The sequence below is a fragment of the Phyllostomus discolor genome, chromosome 1, assembly GCF_004126475.2.
Source record: "Phyllostomus discolor isolate MPI-MPIP mPhyDis1 chromosome 1, mPhyDis1.pri.v3, whole genome shotgun sequence".
NCBI lineage: Eukaryota > Metazoa > Chordata > Mammalia > Chiroptera > Phyllostomidae > Phyllostomus > Phyllostomus discolor.
The window spans coordinates 187,392,488-187,409,528 of record NC_040903.2 but is presented as its reverse complement, the minus strand read 5'-3'; the positions used below and the strand labels follow the sequence as shown (position 1 = coordinate 187,409,528).

General features: G+C 40.1%; 1 long non-coding RNA gene across 1 annotated transcript; it reads right to left on the bottom strand.

The window, feature by feature from the left end:
* Positions 1–212: 212 nt before the first annotated feature.
* On the bottom strand, positions 213–16,414 carry LOC114492598. Its single transcript, XR_003684104.2, has 4 exons — positions 16,080–16,414; positions 14,871–14,991; positions 6,241–6,356; positions 213–6,134 (listed from the first exon to the last, which is right to left on the bottom strand). It is a non-coding gene; the product is annotated as an uncharacterized LOC114492598 (long non-coding RNA).
* Between the last annotated feature and the right edge of the window lie 627 nt (positions 16,415–17,041).

Genomic DNA, 17,041 nt, shown 5'->3' with positions numbered 1-17,041 from the left:
TCCCCTACTTAATAAAGGCACCTGTGGTTCACCAGAAATAAAATTTTATTAATAACATGTCAAATATGTTTTAAAATACAGTTACCTTTCTTCTTCCTCTCAGTTTAAAAAACAATCCAATAAAAACTCTAAATCATGAACCAAATATTTTTAAATGTTAAAAAGACATATGTTAGATTATGTAACAGATACACATTTTTTCCAAATAAATGTTGTAGAACACCATCTGCTTGGTATTTGAGTGCATTTTCACAGAACTAAATTTCTTCTTTTCTCCCTTTGTTAATGGTCTATGACAAATTTATGACACTATAGTTCACATAGCTATACCAACAATTTATGACCAGAGGACAGCCTGACAAAAATCACTTGGCATGCTCAAATTAGACAATATTTGCAACACTCTCATTTACACCGACGCGCTGCCCCTCACTCGGATGCTGACGACTAAAGGGAAACAGGGTGTCCATAGCAAGGGGGGGAGGGGTCCCTCGTGGAATAAAGGGGAAGGTCCCCTCAAGAAAGAGTTCAAAGCAAGCAGTTGAAGATCCAGATGCCATTTTTCAGCTCAGAGTTACCAAATTCTTCAGGCTGTGCAGTCACCCATACATCTGAGTTTAATAGAGAATGCTTTTATAAGATTTTTCTCAGGGTTGGCCAAGGAAAAAAAGTGCCGAATTCCTGTTAACTGTGAACATTTCATCTTTGCCCTAGTGTTACTAAATGGCGCTTCCTTAAATGGGTACAATCCAGGGGGAAATCAAGAAGAGAAATTTACCATGTGTCATTTCTTGACTCATGAGAACAATACATGATTATATCCATGTTCCTTTTTTGGCTCCTTGATGTACATAAATTCTATAAGGAAAATAGCCTTCTATGTGTTTGTCTATATAAAATATTCTCATATTTGTGGCCAATTTCAAAAACTGGTTGATGATATTTACTTTTTCCTTTGAATTTCTTTATAGAAAGTGGACATGAATACATACTCTTTGAAAACAGTAAGAGTGTAGGCTTGAGTGTCTATGTGGGCCCTCGCAGTAATGCGTGGCCTCACTCCTCAAAGTGTGGCCAGTGCGCCAGCAGCACTCGCGTCCCGGAGGGAATGAGAAATGCAGACTCTGGGGCCCCACCCTGGACCTGCTGAACAGATTCTGTACTTTAACAAGATCTCCATGATTTCTATGCACAAAAGACTTGAGAAGGGCTAATGCACAGGAATGTCCTTCTACCCAGCCATAAGTTACCCTTGGGAGCAGCTGGAACTACTTTAATGGGGAGATTTTGCTCAAAATGTTCAACTCTAAATGAAACAACTTTCGGGCATGGTCCCACTTAATAAAGAAACAGAAAACCTGAAACATGTCACATGCCGATGTATAGTACTGAAGTTTGAGAATGGGAAAATTTAAGTCCGAATGCCATGTACTACATAATATCCACACTCTGTTTGAATTAATTACACATACTCTTCCATTATTTCCAACCTGAAGTTGTTTTTCTTTAGCAAAGCATACACAATGGTAACTAATACATCAAACTCCAGAAACATAAGATTACCTTAACAGACAATTATTTAATGGCTAAGCACAATAGTTTTAAAAGGAATTGTATCAAGAAACTGATGAATTCTAGTTTGATGCACTCTGGAGACCCTTGTCCAAAGGAGTTCCACCAGCACAGCAAACTGTTGCTCTCCTACAAGTGTCTCAGAGCAAATCAGTAGTGATGCTGTGGAGCAGGGGAGAGAGTGAAGGATTAGAACCGTAACTTCCACTTACAGCAAAGTCTGGAGGTCGGGCTGTGATTCAGAGAGGAAGCCAGCAGTAGAACGGAGGATGGCTCTAGCAGCAGGTGTTGAGACAGCTTGGGGTTCATTTAAGCTATTCACCAGCACAAGGCACATTAAAGAATGCTGGCCTTTTAACCTTGAACACAGTATATGCAATTCTCGGGCTGTAATTTCCCAATTGTGCCTCTCTGTCAAGAATCTCCTTGACATTAATATCAATCTGACTTCCCTTGTTTAAAAAAACGAAAGCCACAGAAGTCAGAAGAGAAAGAATTGTTCTGTATTCACATTTGTCTCCCTACCTCCCTATGACCTCTTGTGTGCTAGGGATGGGCTAAGGCCAGCCATGCTTTCCCACTTGAACAGTGGTTTCCTACTACGCCTCCAAGGATAAAATAGGCTGCAAAGCAGAACGTACATTCCTTCTCTAAGATCTGAGTTAGTAGACCTTCCCTCCTCACCAAGCCACAAACGCCTTTGGAGATGTTCATTTGAGAACCATCCCACAGTTTGGAAAAGAGAAATGCAGGTACTGCTCCTGGTAGAGTTTTTACCTTTTAAATCAAGCCAAACATCGCTGTGGTCTTCTCTCATCAGTGAACAGCTTAAGCAAAGAAACTGTGCACAATCATCTCTGTACCCCCAACCCTAGCACAGTTCCTGGCTCGTAGTAGTTACTCCGTTAATAGTGGAGGATTGCACTTATTTCCAAGTCTTCTAGCTCTAGAATTTATTAAATCTAGGGGTGTACATTGGAATCTGATCATGCATTGAGCTTACCCATGTATACAGTGGCTCGTCATTTAGTCTTTCCCCCAACTTAATTTCCATTTTTCCTTTTCTCATCTACTCGGGATCTCAGTGTCAGGGATGTTTCACAGTAATACCACATTTCAAATGATACATTTACTGAACAGAATCTAACCGTATGCATCATCTGTGAAGGAAAGAAAGGATCGTGAAAATGATTGTTTCACAGGATCCTGATATCCACCTGGATATCAGGTTTTAGGTGTATAATGGACAAGAGTTGAGTATAGTAGGCAAGGAACCCCTCCCCACATGCAACAGCTTTCTCTTTCACTTACTAAACCTGTTCCTTATTTCTCTGCCCTCTTTTCCCCTTCCTCATCTCTTTTATTTTTTTCCTCTTCCCTTTTAAAAAATGTCTTCTTTTTTACTAGGTCTTTAGGCTGTTTGGGTACCCACAAGAAGGATCAACATTACCAATGCCACTCAGATTTCCCATCCTGTCTTTCTTACTCTAAGAGTGGTTCTTGTCACCAGAGAAAGGATGTCCAGGTTCAAAAATGTTGTAACTTGTCTGCCGCCTTTCACCTCTCCCACAATGCAGCGTGTAGGGCAGGGTCAGCAGGGCCCGTGTGTGCAGGGTCTCCCTCTGTGTCAGTTTATGGTAAATGACAGCAGTTTTAATGGTTAATTCAGAAAGTTACATCGTTGAAATACAAATTATTATTTTTTTAAAAGTCAAGATAACATTAGTCAACTCATCTATGAATTGTTTATTGGAAAAGAAATTAGATGTTCTAAAAGATATTTTTTAAATAACTTATTTTGAAATCAGCACATATTTTAAAGAAGGCATATTCACAAATACTGTTAATTTCTAAGACAGTTCCTTCTCTACTTATGAATATATAGATCAGCAAGCTGGGCTGACGATGTCGCCAAACAAAACAGAGTTCACATCTTCTACTGGTTCATTGACCAAGAGTCCTCACTTCACTTAAGATCTCTGGCATACAATAAATATTACAATTTCATGCTTCCTTCGTAATTTTTCTCTCTCTCTCTTTTATACTCCAAAGCATGTGCACTTCTCTCCTCAAACAATTTTAATATGTGACATTTTTGTAAGTCACATCTATTAGCAGTGGTGTGTTTTTCCTATGGACACTGTCCTAAACCAAGCCAAATGTTCTTTTCACTAAAAAACTTTAACTATTGGAGTGCTAATTGTATTTTTTAATTATATGATAGTATAATTATCCTATCAAATTCAGAATCTCTTCAATTAGTGTTTCCACTGTTTTAAAAACCTACATTTTAAAAGAACTATTCTGAGAAACAAGGTATTTTATAAGCAGTGAAATAAATTTTTTTAATTTTGTTGCCAAATCTTTTCCCTTAAATTAATTTTGAAGTATTTATATTTGTATTTCAAACCTGTCTCACTTTTCATATTGTTCATACTGTTCATACCAAATTGTCTTTAAATACAAACCTATAATTTTTTGGTTTGTCCTAAAGCATTTTCCCTAATTTTGATTGAGCAATTAAATAGAAACCTGATACTGTTATCAGTTCTAGATCTGTGTTGTCTTCAACAATGCATGCTGATTAGGGTGCCCACGTTCTTCCTGCCGAAAGCAAGCATGTTAATCACCCCTGATTCATTAAAGTGAGCAAGTAGTGAATAAAAACAAAAAACAAAATTCTCTTGAAGAGAAAAAGGCCTTCTTGGTTATAAGATGGCTTTGAACTAGGCAAGATACAAGGCTGACAAATCACCATATTTAAATTTGCCAAAACACATGATCACCCAAGGCCTGTCGTGTCTTGATTTAAAGCAGTGTCTCTGATGATCGTTGTCACGTACCAAGTGCTCTGAAAGCACCACAGCCAGCTGATCATCCCAAAACCCTTCCACAAGGTGCTTCTACGTCCTGTACTAACCTCATTTTAGATTCTTGACTCTCACAGTCTATCCAACACTCCTCTTTGGGTCTTTGGTATTTTCTTGAATATACCTTTGGCACCTAGTTTTCTCAATCCGTTTTATCAGTGAGTGACAATTATTTCAATGAAAGGTTTCATAGAACATAACTCCAGACATTGAAATCAGACATCTCAATCGAACCTCAAAGAAAAATACGAACCACTTTGAACAATTTCAGAAATCTACCCAACTTGTTAAATAATTAGCTTTCAAGTTGCAAAATATAGGGGCTTGTCTAAACTTTGCCACCAAAGGCATTTTGGAACATTTTGTCAAATAGCGAGTGGTCGACAATGGTACACAAACCAGTGCAAAGTGTCATCCAGGCAGCCATATGTGCAATCTAGATGAAGAAATAACACCATGTGGAATTTCTGTTGTCCTCCTCAATTTTTGCAGATAAGCTTTTTTAAAAATTATAAACCTATTAAAAACAAAGTGTACCTGCCTACTCTTTTCCTGAACTTCACAGCCTGTACAAAATGACATCATAAATAAAATTTAAACGCTTAACTAAAGACCCACCACATTTTTAACCACCCCTAAAACTTAGAGATAAGCCCATCCACAAGGCTATTTTATGAAATTTCACCCTTAAAGAGAAAAGTCTATCAAGACAAAAAAATAGCAAAATGGAAAACGGGTCAGTTTGGAGTAGTCTGGTTGCTCCATTCAGCAGTTGGGTCGCAGTATGTCTGCTCCACCTCGAATTGCCACTAATGCCCACAGGAGAATGGCGTCAAACAATTATTTGGCACTACGCTTGACAAGCCAAAGCTTTTCAGCAAGAACCTACTCTCCTCCTCACGTCCAGAAAGTTACTGTAAGTTTGTTCCACCCTTAAGCCTCAGAGACAAGACTATTTCAGTTTAATCTGCTCCTTTTTGTTACCTTCCACTAAGAGTGGCAAAATTTGAAAATAGGGGCTTAAAATGTTTAAATCTGTGTAAGATGTCGATATAGGTCTCTTTCTACGTACCATAGCTTTAAAAAAATCTGACTTCTAAAGCACTTACTTGCCACTTTATAGTAGGTAGACATATTTCTAATTTGACTTGGTAGTGCTAAGGACTGCTGAGTAATAACCAGAGTTCTCTCCAATCAGTGTAGCATGCATCTCATCTTTGATCTCAAGTGCACTGATAAACAGTGCCTATGTTAACATCTTCACAATAAACAGTTCAGGCATTTAGAAACAAAGTATCAATGGACTTAACAGTTACTTTAATTCATTTTATAAATAAGCAACTGAGAATTTTGCTCCAAGTGGCTGCTAGTGTAGCCCATTCCATAAATGGCATTTTCCGAAGCATAAGGCACAATATGATACGAATGCAGCTCTTCGTAATAGAGAGACTGAGAACAGCATTCCTGTACCATAAACTTCAGCCGTTTTCTTGTATCAGAATAAGCCGTCTTATAACAGGGAGCTTCTTTAAAGTATTCATAGCTCTCCTTCTCCGTCTCTAGGTGGATCTTCCTCAGCAAATTGTTAATTAACACAGACCTTCTCAAGTAGGTTTCTGGGTCTTCAAGAAACCTGAGCTTCTCCAGAGACAGTTTGAGAATGCAAGTCCTGTCCTCGGGCAATATCAGGTGCTGGAAAGCAAACGCATCATTAGATCTACTCTTTTAGAAAAATGAAAACCAGAGCTTTTTGCTATTGGCAAGAGTCATAAAAATGAAAGAACAAGTAAAGTCTTACTTTTGGAAAATACCCATGGCAATCTTGATGTAAATCTTCTTCTTCTGCATATTTTCTCTTAAAGTAAGCTACTTTCGACGTTGTTAATGTGTATGTTAATACTCTTGTTGGATAAGCTAAACAAAATAAAATAATTGGAGAAAAGTCAGATTTTGTGACAAATATTTTATAATAACAGTTCTACTTGTAAAAAGAAACTGGTGACCCCAGAAAGCAATATTCCCCCTTCATTTACTAAGCAACATGGTGAAGCAGTCAGTGGCAATTGTCCTGTGACTGAAAAGTCTGTCTTGCAGGCAAATGTCACTCTTCAGACCCAAAACAGATGTTTTAAGTTGCAGAATTATGCCTACTTCCCAAAGCATCCACTGGAAAATAAAATATTTACCAATCCTCTATTTAATTTCATGCCATTTAATATCAAAACATATCCAAATTTGAAGTAGATTCACAAAATGTAATGGAAAAAAAGATGTTTTGTCATCATCCTTTTAGTTAAACTGCTTATTTTAGAGTTAATTTAATGTTTAGGTTAATCAAATTGTTGTATAATTGGCTGGTGGCCCAATTACACTTTCTAGAAATAACGGTGCACATCCATGGACAAACCCTATGATGTGGTCACAGTATGTAAACATTCTCGCAGCACATGGCTTAACAGAGGTTAATCATCAGTAAAAGAAAGATTTAACTAGAAAAGTTGACCTCGGTATGATATCTGAAGGTGAAAATCTTTGCTCTCTCCTTTAAAATACTATTGCTGTTGAGGATTCTGACTTAAAGAAGAACTGTGTTCAGAAAGCAGATTTTCAGAGGTTTGGTTTAAAAGGAGTTCCTAGTGTGTACTCTAGGTGGTGCTCACGTCCCAGAAAAGAGACAAGTTCAACCTTAAAAGCAAAAGGCAAGAAACTGCTTCCTAGTGAAAGCAGTGAATGAATTGAGAATACAAATTGGGGCCCCTTCAGTACTCATTCAACCTCAGAGGGCCAGACAAGGAAAAGAAAAGATCATATTTAGACATTGTCTCTTCTACCTTTAATTCATACACTCAAATATTTCTAGGCATTGAAACCCTTTGATTCACAAAACGAGTTGTTTATTAATGTGTTGGTTAATTAATTTTTGGTTAAGACATTTGATATTTTTCCTCTAACCTATTATTATTTTTTAATTATAAATATTAAAAACATGCTTTTCAAGAACCTGCATCTCTTCGAGTTTTTCCTTCAACTCGATGACATCTGCATAATGCTTCCTGCAGCTTTGTTAGCTGGGTGGTTTTTCTAAACCAGGAGAAAAAGCAGCAAAAATCACACCTAAAACACTCCCAACGTTCAGTGCCCCACAGCAGATTATAACCCAAGGGAGCCTCAAACCAGAGTGAGTATGTTTTATAAGGACAATAAAAATATTAAGCCACTGGTGTGTCTGACCTAAAAAGAGATGAATGTGTAATGATAACTCACTCTAAGCTAAGACAATAATTGCTACTATTGTATATGATTCGAGTTCAATAAGCAAAGCTCAGCTTATTCAGAGTTTTACAGATTTCAAAAGGTTAGAACCAAAGGAGAACAACACTGATTGTATTAAAGACAAAGGAAGAATGCTGAACCCAGTTTTCCCAGGGGCTGTCTTTTAGTAAACTGCATTTTTAGGTATATTTTAAATGAATTTAATAAAAAAATTAGGTGAAGCTTTGGGTTTTTCTGTGATGACAATTACTATGACTGACTTCTTTTTAAATTGCTTAACTCTTCCATGCCACAGAGGTTCTCAGATGTTTAGCAAGCATCAGAACCAACCGAGGGATCCTTAAAACACAAATGGCTGAGTCCCGCCCCCAGAATTTCTAATTCAGTCTGGGCAGGGGGCAGAGAATGTACATTTGTAACAAATTTCCAGGTGATGCTGATGCTGCAGGTCTGAGGGCCACATTTTTAGAGCCTCTATGTTAGAGCATTAGGCAAGCTTGGTAGCAGCACTACAACAGAACATTGAGCCAATCAGCTGATTGCCTGATCATCAGAATGCCAAGCAATTGGCTTGATGGATTTCTGTTGTTGTTGCTGTTGCAACATTGGCTATATTGGCTTAGATGCTTTGGCATCATGAACAAAGCCAGACTGCACTTTAACTAAATAGTGAAGAAAGAATGATGTCACTTTTCAACATAAATTCCTGGGCTCACATTAAGAAGCATCAATGGCTGTTATTAGCATTACGACTGGAGAAGTCACTGATTTTTTAAAAAAATAGGGGCCAATGAATTACTGTCATGTAGCAAAGGATGAAGAAAGACTTGGAAATGAGAAGAGTAACTTTACCATAAGCAAAACATTACCTATGTGTGTGTATCTTTAAATGCCTGTTCATTTTATTTTCCAAAGCAATGCATTATCTACAGCATTTATGACCAATTAAAAACCTTTGAATGAATGATACAAGGAAGGGCAGGTGGCAGCTTGGAGAACGAAATGTCAAATAAAGTAAGTGATGCTCTGGGAAAGATATTTTTATTTAAGAAATCAAAGCCAAAAAAATATATACACCAAATGTCTCTAAGGTTTACAAAGATTCTGTCTGGCTATATTCAAGCAGTCAGCCTAAGACTATGAATGTATCAGACCCTGAAAATACAGAGTAAATTCTCAGGGGACTAGATTGTGTCTCGGCTCCATGGGCAACACACTTAGCCACTTAGTTTATTGCTCTTAAAAAACACCCCCATGGGCTGTTGAAATGCTGAAAAGCTTTCACAGCTGGTATCAGTTTGACAATTACCTCCTTGCAGGCTGTTTTGCTATTTGCAATGTTTTCAGCATCAAATTTTGGAAGATGCTTCTAGCTACTTTGAGGCTAAAATATATAGCAAACATAAGTTCCTACATCTGTTTTCTCGGCTGAACTAGAACTCAAAAATTCAGACCTGTAAATTATTACTGATCACCTGGTTCAGTTCCCAAAATTTATAGATGAGGAAACTGTGGCCCAGAGGAGTTCAGTGTTTTACAGTCTGTCCTGTGCTAAGACTTTGGGTTTTGAAGTCAGATGAAAGTGAGTTTGAATTCCAGCTCTGCTGCTTCTTCATTGTGTGACCTCCAGACAATTGCATCAACTCTCTACAAAGCACATTTGTAAAGTGGGGAGAGAACTAATACTGGCTCATAGGACCACTGAAATCATACAAGGCAAGTGGCTGGCACTGTGCCTGACATACATAGCAAGTACTCAATAAATCCTAGCTCTGCCTAGTGCCAATAGAGCAGCTCTACCTCACAGAAGCAAACCCCAGCCTGGCCACGTAGCTCTGACTCTAAGAGTCTTTTCATCACCCTGCCTCTAGGAGATACTAGATTATAATTAGAGAGTAAAAGGACTGAAAAGGAATATATCAAACAGTTACGTTTAAAAAAAATACTACAGGTACTACAGAGGCTCGAAGCAAATATTTCTGCATGTATTGCCACTGATCATACATCTGGGGTAAAGGGAAATGTTTCTGAAACATTCGGACTGTCATTTGGAGAGTTAAAATTACTGTGAATATCCAAACAAATTTGCCTGTTACAATCCAGTAAATGTGAGTAAATCTGTCTCTACAAGTCTCTGGCAACTAAAAAGGCAAACTCAACCCAGCCTGTACTTCAAAGCTGATGAAATAAACAAGAAAAAAGTAAAATGACTTTGTTTTTATACACAGTGTCCTGAGCTCTGAGAACAGTATCTAAATCATGAAACTGAATTAGGCTGGGCCTCAATTTATCTCTGAAGGTAACATAGCTAACGCTGGCTTTTATATTTAAATTGTTTTTAATGCTTTACCCTCTGGGCACATAAAACCTCTCTGCTGGGCTTCATGTATTTCATAGTGTACAACTTCAACAAGCAACAAACTGAGTCACAGAACAGAATGACCATCCCTGTCATCAAGAGCTCTGGCAGTACAATTTATACATATTTCTTTAAATAAATGTTTAAAATGTAATTACAAACGATTGCTCAAACGTTCTTTCTTATTGTTCCGCTTCTGCCTCCAGAAAACTGAAACCCTATTATTGCACAAGTGATTTCATTTGGTACACGGCCCAGGGCAGTACATTAAGGAAAGATCATCAGCAAATTAATTTACAAACACTTTGAGAAGACAGACAATAATAAAAGAACAACTCCTGTCATCGGAGCCCATCCTTTGTCCAAGACCAGGAAAAGCCTGAGAGATCAGGAAGAACTGTTTAAGAACAGTTTAACACATGTGAATTTTGGTAAGGTTTTCATTTTCCTTCAGTCAGTACACTGCAGAACCAGCATCGAGACCATCCTATTAGATGTGTGCAGCTGAGGCCACAGACAAAAGAACAGTCTAATCAATGGGGAGAATAAGGTGCATCCTAGTCCGAGAGCGGCAACTGACTCGTGTTATAAACAGTTCATGGATTTTGGCTTCCAGTCTTTCATTGATTTCCCTTTGAATGATGTTGGCCTGGCATGAGCCTTAAAAAGTATGTCTCTACCCATCTAAATAATGCTTTGCTGGTGGCAAAGCCATCCCTCTTCAAGGACTGTGAGCACTGTTGTTTAGAAAGAGCTACCTCACCTGTCACTGTTAGCCGCATGCTGTAATCTTGATGCGTGGCTTAAAATACATACTTCAGCTTGACTTTCTGGTGCTGTCCCAGAGCACTAGTTCAAGTCCCAGCTCTACAATTTGTTTGCTCGGTGACTTTGGGCAAAGTGTTTAACCTCAAAGAGCCTGAGATTCCCCATCAATGAAATCTCGAACACACTGACTTGTATGCAAAATAAATGAGATGATGTTTTAAAAGCACATAGTCTGTGCCCGTCACATGTCCACATATTTTCTGCTCAATAAATGTTAGGTATTATTATTGCCATGCCCTTGTTTTTGAAATCACACATGTGTCCTCCCCAGCAGCACTGTGTTATATATGGGACATTTGCTGTCCCTTTAGTGCTAAGCACAGGTTGCATGGAAGAGTCACAAGTGTATTCAAGAAGGCAGACAGGTGCGACACCCAAGGCTGGAATGCGGGCCCCTCTGCAGACCTTCAGTTTTGTTGATTATTTCTCAGTATTTCCTCAACCTCCCTCATAAGCCTTTCTTTGCCTGGCATGTTTCTGGGAACTATGTTTTATGGGAGCAGAATTCAGTGCCAGTTTTAAGCTCTGAATCAAAGAAACAATCTGTTTCTTCACATTTATCATCCACCCCAAGCACAAGATTGACTCTCCTGACAGTTTAAAATTACCAACAAGTTGTAGCTCCTGGAAAACTTCCTGAGGAACTTTCATTGGGATACTGACAGCCAATGAGTTAGAAGGGTTTCTCAAGAAGCCAGTAGCATTTCGGATAATCCCAGTGTCAGGCACAGAATATTACATAAAATGCCTCCAATTCCACAAGTCGATCTTGTGCCACTGGTGATGGCTTCAGAACCAAAGAGAAGTGCATGAAATGGGATGTGGCCAGCCACGTCGTTGGGAAGTTATGTTAGATGCTGCACCAAAGGCTAACTTCTGCCCAGATCTGGCCCTAGTGATGATAGATGCCGAGTGCTGGGGGCTTCGTGGTACATTTTGTGAGTCACCACCCCTCAGAAGTGCATCCCTTGTTTTAAGGTGATGTTCCCTTTCATTCCACCTTTCACTTAGGAAAGTGGAAATAAGAAAGGAAGTTAGCACAGCAATCACATAGCTATATATAGATTCCAAGAAATATCTCACCATCAATGTCTAGGGAGATACTACAAGTGCCTTAGACACTCAGGTCTATTGCTCAGAGACAGGGGTGGTAATCCCTTATATTTACATAGGCAGCAGTGGTCTTTTGAAAAGCACCTGCTCTATTATCATCCACATCGTCTTCCACTTGGATAGGACCCTCAGGTTTGGGCACATCACCAAAAACAGTTAGCCAGGTATCCCAAAACATCCGTAGAAAGACATAAGGTGTAACCACTCATTGACAACTCTGCCCACTAAGAACATGTAAGAATTTGCTCTGGAGTTAGGTGATTCTCTGCCCTCACTCACATGGTAGCTGATTTGTGTCACAACCTGGAGTTGCTTTGGTGACAAAATGTTCCTCATTCACAGAGTACCCGTCTTCTAAGGAGCTGAAGGTGCTTCATTAAACTGCACTGTGTTCGAGCTCAAGCACTCCACTGAAGTTAACAACAGGCAGTCTATCTCCCAGGTGACGTGTAGAGAAACTGAGCCACAAAGTGGTAAATGAGGAGCACACGAGGACGGAATTGAGACTAGGCTCCTGAGTCCTGATTCTCTTTGCAGTATCCCCAACTTTTCCTGATATTTCTAACCCATGCTCCCTTTTGATAAACACTTTCAAAACAACGCATAATACTCCGCCACACTGCCACAGATTCCTCCCCTTCCAAACATCACTGATATTTAGAAGACACTTGGAGTTTTGCCTACCAAGACTTTTTGTTGCACTTCACATTCTATAATTTATAATATGAAAAGTTTTTAACTTCTAAATATAAAGCTATATTACAATATTGAACCTAACACCAGCCAGCTCTTAGTACTTTTCATTAGCATCCTCCCCCAACCCCCAGCACCGAGAGTCACAGCTGTACACTGGACGGCTCTGTGGCCAGCCCGTTTGTATCAGTTCAATCAGAAAAAGATAAAAACAGTTGTGCTAGACTAAAAACGGGATACGCTGAAGGAATATAATGATACTATTTAGACAGACAACTTATGAAAAATAAGATGTGGGGAAGGGGAGCTTGACAAGGAACAGCTTCCCCTAAACCTGAACATGTACTTATTCCTCAGTTTGTGTGCCCCTGCATCTGCAATTATTTTAATTTTAGCTTTCTCTGGGTTTTTAAAGCATATTTCTTTGATATAGAGAGCAATGGGAATTAGCCACGTCTTAGCCTCAGCTGGCATGTGACAGCTGCAGCCCGCTGGCGGGGTCCTCAGTGGGGCGCCCAGGTGTGCCGGCGAGATGCCCAGCACCTTCATCAAACCTGTCAACTGTTCTCCACGTTTCAAAGCATCTTCTTAATCCCACGAAAGTGGCATGACATGAAATTGAACGTGGAATGTTCATAAACACCTAAAAACTTCCCACCAGAGTTGGAAACACTGAGATTAGCACTTAGTTTCAGTTTTGACCTGACTGACCTCAGCTTTACCTAAGAGCCTCACAGAGCAGGTGCAGCCCCCCTTCACTACCTGCGATATGCTCACCTACCACCGGTACTCCCCCTGGGGAGAGTGACTACATCCTTAACTATACACTGGTGGGATTTTTTTTCATCCACCAATGTCTCTAGGATTCCATGCTTATATTATAATAATACTGTTTGATTTGTTTTTATTTATTTAAAGCTAAATACCATGAGAACATTTTCTCCTGAATAATTTTAAACATACTTGCTCATCAAAAGTGCACAATGTATTCTGCACATTATACATTCAAGATAAAATCAAAATGAAAATTTAAGAACCTCTTTCACTTGACCTTTTTGATTATGTCAGTGGTCTTCACGAAAGGGCAGGCTCATTCACATAATTAAAGGGCACTGAATGATTTTAAACTTCTACCATATTACATAAGGAACAGGATGTGTATAAACTGCTGAAACACAAGACTAAGGCATATACATGAAACAATACTTGTGGCTGCTTTACTCAAAATTTCCTTAGATTGATAGCATCACTGTCTCTCCATATACATCTCATGGTAGGTCACAGTAAATCTTTCTGGTCCCCTTGGATTTGTTTCTCACCATAAAATATAGTAATTATGATGGAAGAAGAGGAGGGGGTGGGCAGTGGTGAAAGCTAATTGAAACCAACATTTTTGATGGTTCAAATGGTCATCTCTAATGCTTAAAATTATTAAACCACAGATATTTCAATGACTATGGAAACCAGTACTTTTAAAGTCTCATGATATTCATAAACACTGTACTAATATAACTAATATTATATACTAACTATACTTAGCCAAGTAAAAACCATTCTACAACAACCAGAACAGAATAAATTTTCAAATAGGATTCTGAGTAAAATTGTTCAATTATTTATTTTTACAAAGGGAAGTAAGGAAAAGGAAGAAATGCAGCCTGGTATGTTTTCATGAACTTGGCTGTGATTTCCTAGGCTGGTTACCTACAGGAAGTACACATGGACAGCTCAGTACATGTGAAAGTTACACAATGCTGGAGGGCTGAACAGATTCAAAGACTGCATTCAGTCTTGAGAATCATTTTAAATGTTTAATACTAATGGGTTCACATCATCATGAGCTTAACGTAAATTAAACTTAAAACATTACCACAATCTCTTTTTGCAACTCAGAGTACTCTTCATTTCCTTCATTCAGACATGCACCGTTGGGCTGATAGGGCTCCCACTTGACATGCTCCCTGAGCCAGGCTCCCGAATCGGGCCCTTCCTATTCACACGGGTCTAAGAGAGGAAGGTCTGCCAGCCCGCAAATGTCCTTTCTACAGAAAACCTCTATTGACTTCTACCCAGCAACCATCTATATAAACGACTCCTTATATTGATCTTGTAAGTTATGGTAATGCTACATTAGCATTTGTTTCTTTCAAGCTAGTGATTACCTGGTAATGCTGAATCAATCTGAAAAGTGTATTTCTAGGACAGCTTCAGAAAATCTGGTGAGAGTTCCCCTGTGCACAGCGAGCATTTCTCACAGCCTCCAGCTCAGGAATGAATGGCTACCTGAGATTTTGAAACAAGGAGACAAACACAAGTAATGTGAGAGGGGTCAGGATGGCACTGACTCGAGCTGGTTAACAAGTCGGGAGAGAGGATTCCCTAGGAGGACACTAAGGTGCTTCAGGTGGGGTTGATCTGGACCGGAGAGACAAATACATCTGCCTTTGAATAACAGAATTAAATTACTCTTCTCTAGATTTAATTTCAAGTATGAGGAATCTTAATTATCTTAAGAAATTTGTAAGTAACTGAGTAATTGATCTTCCCAGTTATTTACTGGGAGATTATCAGTAGGTTAATGTTTTCAAGAAATCAGAGTCAGAGATACATAATTTGTTTTTAAATGTCAGATTTTGTATAATTTCAGAAAATATTCTCTCTAAAGTAACAATCCAGCAGTTAACTCCAAGCACACTAACTTAATCATTCCCTGGAATACACACTGTTTCTCACAAGATTTGAAATAGCCAAATAGTACTTTTCTTTAAAGGGCCATGTTTAACTGCACCTTTTCTACATGGATGTAGGCTTACAGATCTCATCATCTTCTATATTTAGAGAAATGAGCTTTCCAAAGGAAGACAGGCAGCCAATGAGGAAGATCCCATCAAAAGAGAGGTGAGTTACTATGGTTACTTTTCAGGAGGTTGAGTAACAGTGAAGGGCTGCTCTCGGCCAAATGGACCCTTTCCAGAGCAGGACCTAAAAAGATGTTGCTCTCCATACGTGTTGATTCAATTAGCCAAGACTGCACGATGTCACTTTAGCCGTAACCACAGGCTTTCTCTGGGCTATCGTTGCTTCCAGCTAACGCGCATGCATAGGCTTCAAAGTCAAAGGAAAAACAAGAGCTGAAAACTTCCGAACAAAAATCTAACAGCCACAGGCAGGGAAATCCTCAAGAACCGATTCCAAGATTTTTAATTATTTTTTTAAATATCAAGTCAGGTTATTTGGGGCCACCAGCTGACCACTTTTCAATGGCTGGGGGCAGGGTGGGATCTCCAAACATGTTCCTACCATCACCCCCAATGTAAGGGACCCTTCTGAGCCTCCAAGGAAGGCACCTGGCTGGAGGAGTCCACACCTACCTTGCGAGCTGGGTCCATTCACTAGGAGATAGGCGCATGCACTTGTTTCATAAAGGCGCGGGGTTCAGTGCTCCCTCCCGCTTTTGCGTCGCTGTCACTCTTTAGACAGGGCGCTGAGAGCGACAGCGGCCGGTGGTGGCGGCAGCGCGACAGCAGCAGCGGCGGCAGCAGCAGCGGCGGCGGTAACTGCAGCACTGCCGGGAGCCCAGGCTGCTGCAGGTCGGTCCCTCCGGTCTGAAGCGCCTCTTGCTCTGGTTCGGAACGCTAGGCGCGAGCGCAGCTGTTCTCAGCTCGCATTGGACCAGAGGGAGCAGATGTTACCCGGTTGCTAGGAGCGTTGCTAGGAGGCGATGACGCCCCTCCAACAGCTCCGGCGCAACTTTCCTGTAGATCTGGTGCACTGGTGGAGGCTGCTAGAAGCAAGGTTTGAGAGCAGGAACCGAGGCAGGTCAGCCAAACAGTGTCCCAAATAGGGAGGGTCCTGTTGTCGACTAATCTGAGTCCAGGAGAGTGAGCAGAGGACCTGGAGTGGGTGAGCGCTGCAGCTTCCCTGGCCAGGCTATTGCAGGCTTGGGCAGGTGATGGGGGGCATGTATGAACCACCCAAGGCTGGGTCGTTCTCTGTAGGACCTAGTTGGGTGTCCCCTGCGGGGGTTGTGTTTTGGGACTGGAGTGGGACAGTACTTTCAGCTACTAAGGAAGCAGCAGGACTTGGTCAGTGCTTTTTAGACGCAGAATTCCACTGGGACGTTCTGGTACCTTGGGGCAGGCAAGTTGCTGGCAAGGGGAGAGGTAGAGGAGCTGTACTAGTGAGGGCTGTGGGGTGAAGAGCATAAGATCTGCCTTCTGGGACTCTCCTCCCCAGAGTGTTCCTGTTGGTGTCTGCGGGTTTGAGCAGTTGATACATTTTAAAGAGTGAAATAATAACTAATCCATGAAAATCAGACCAGAGTCTAACTCCT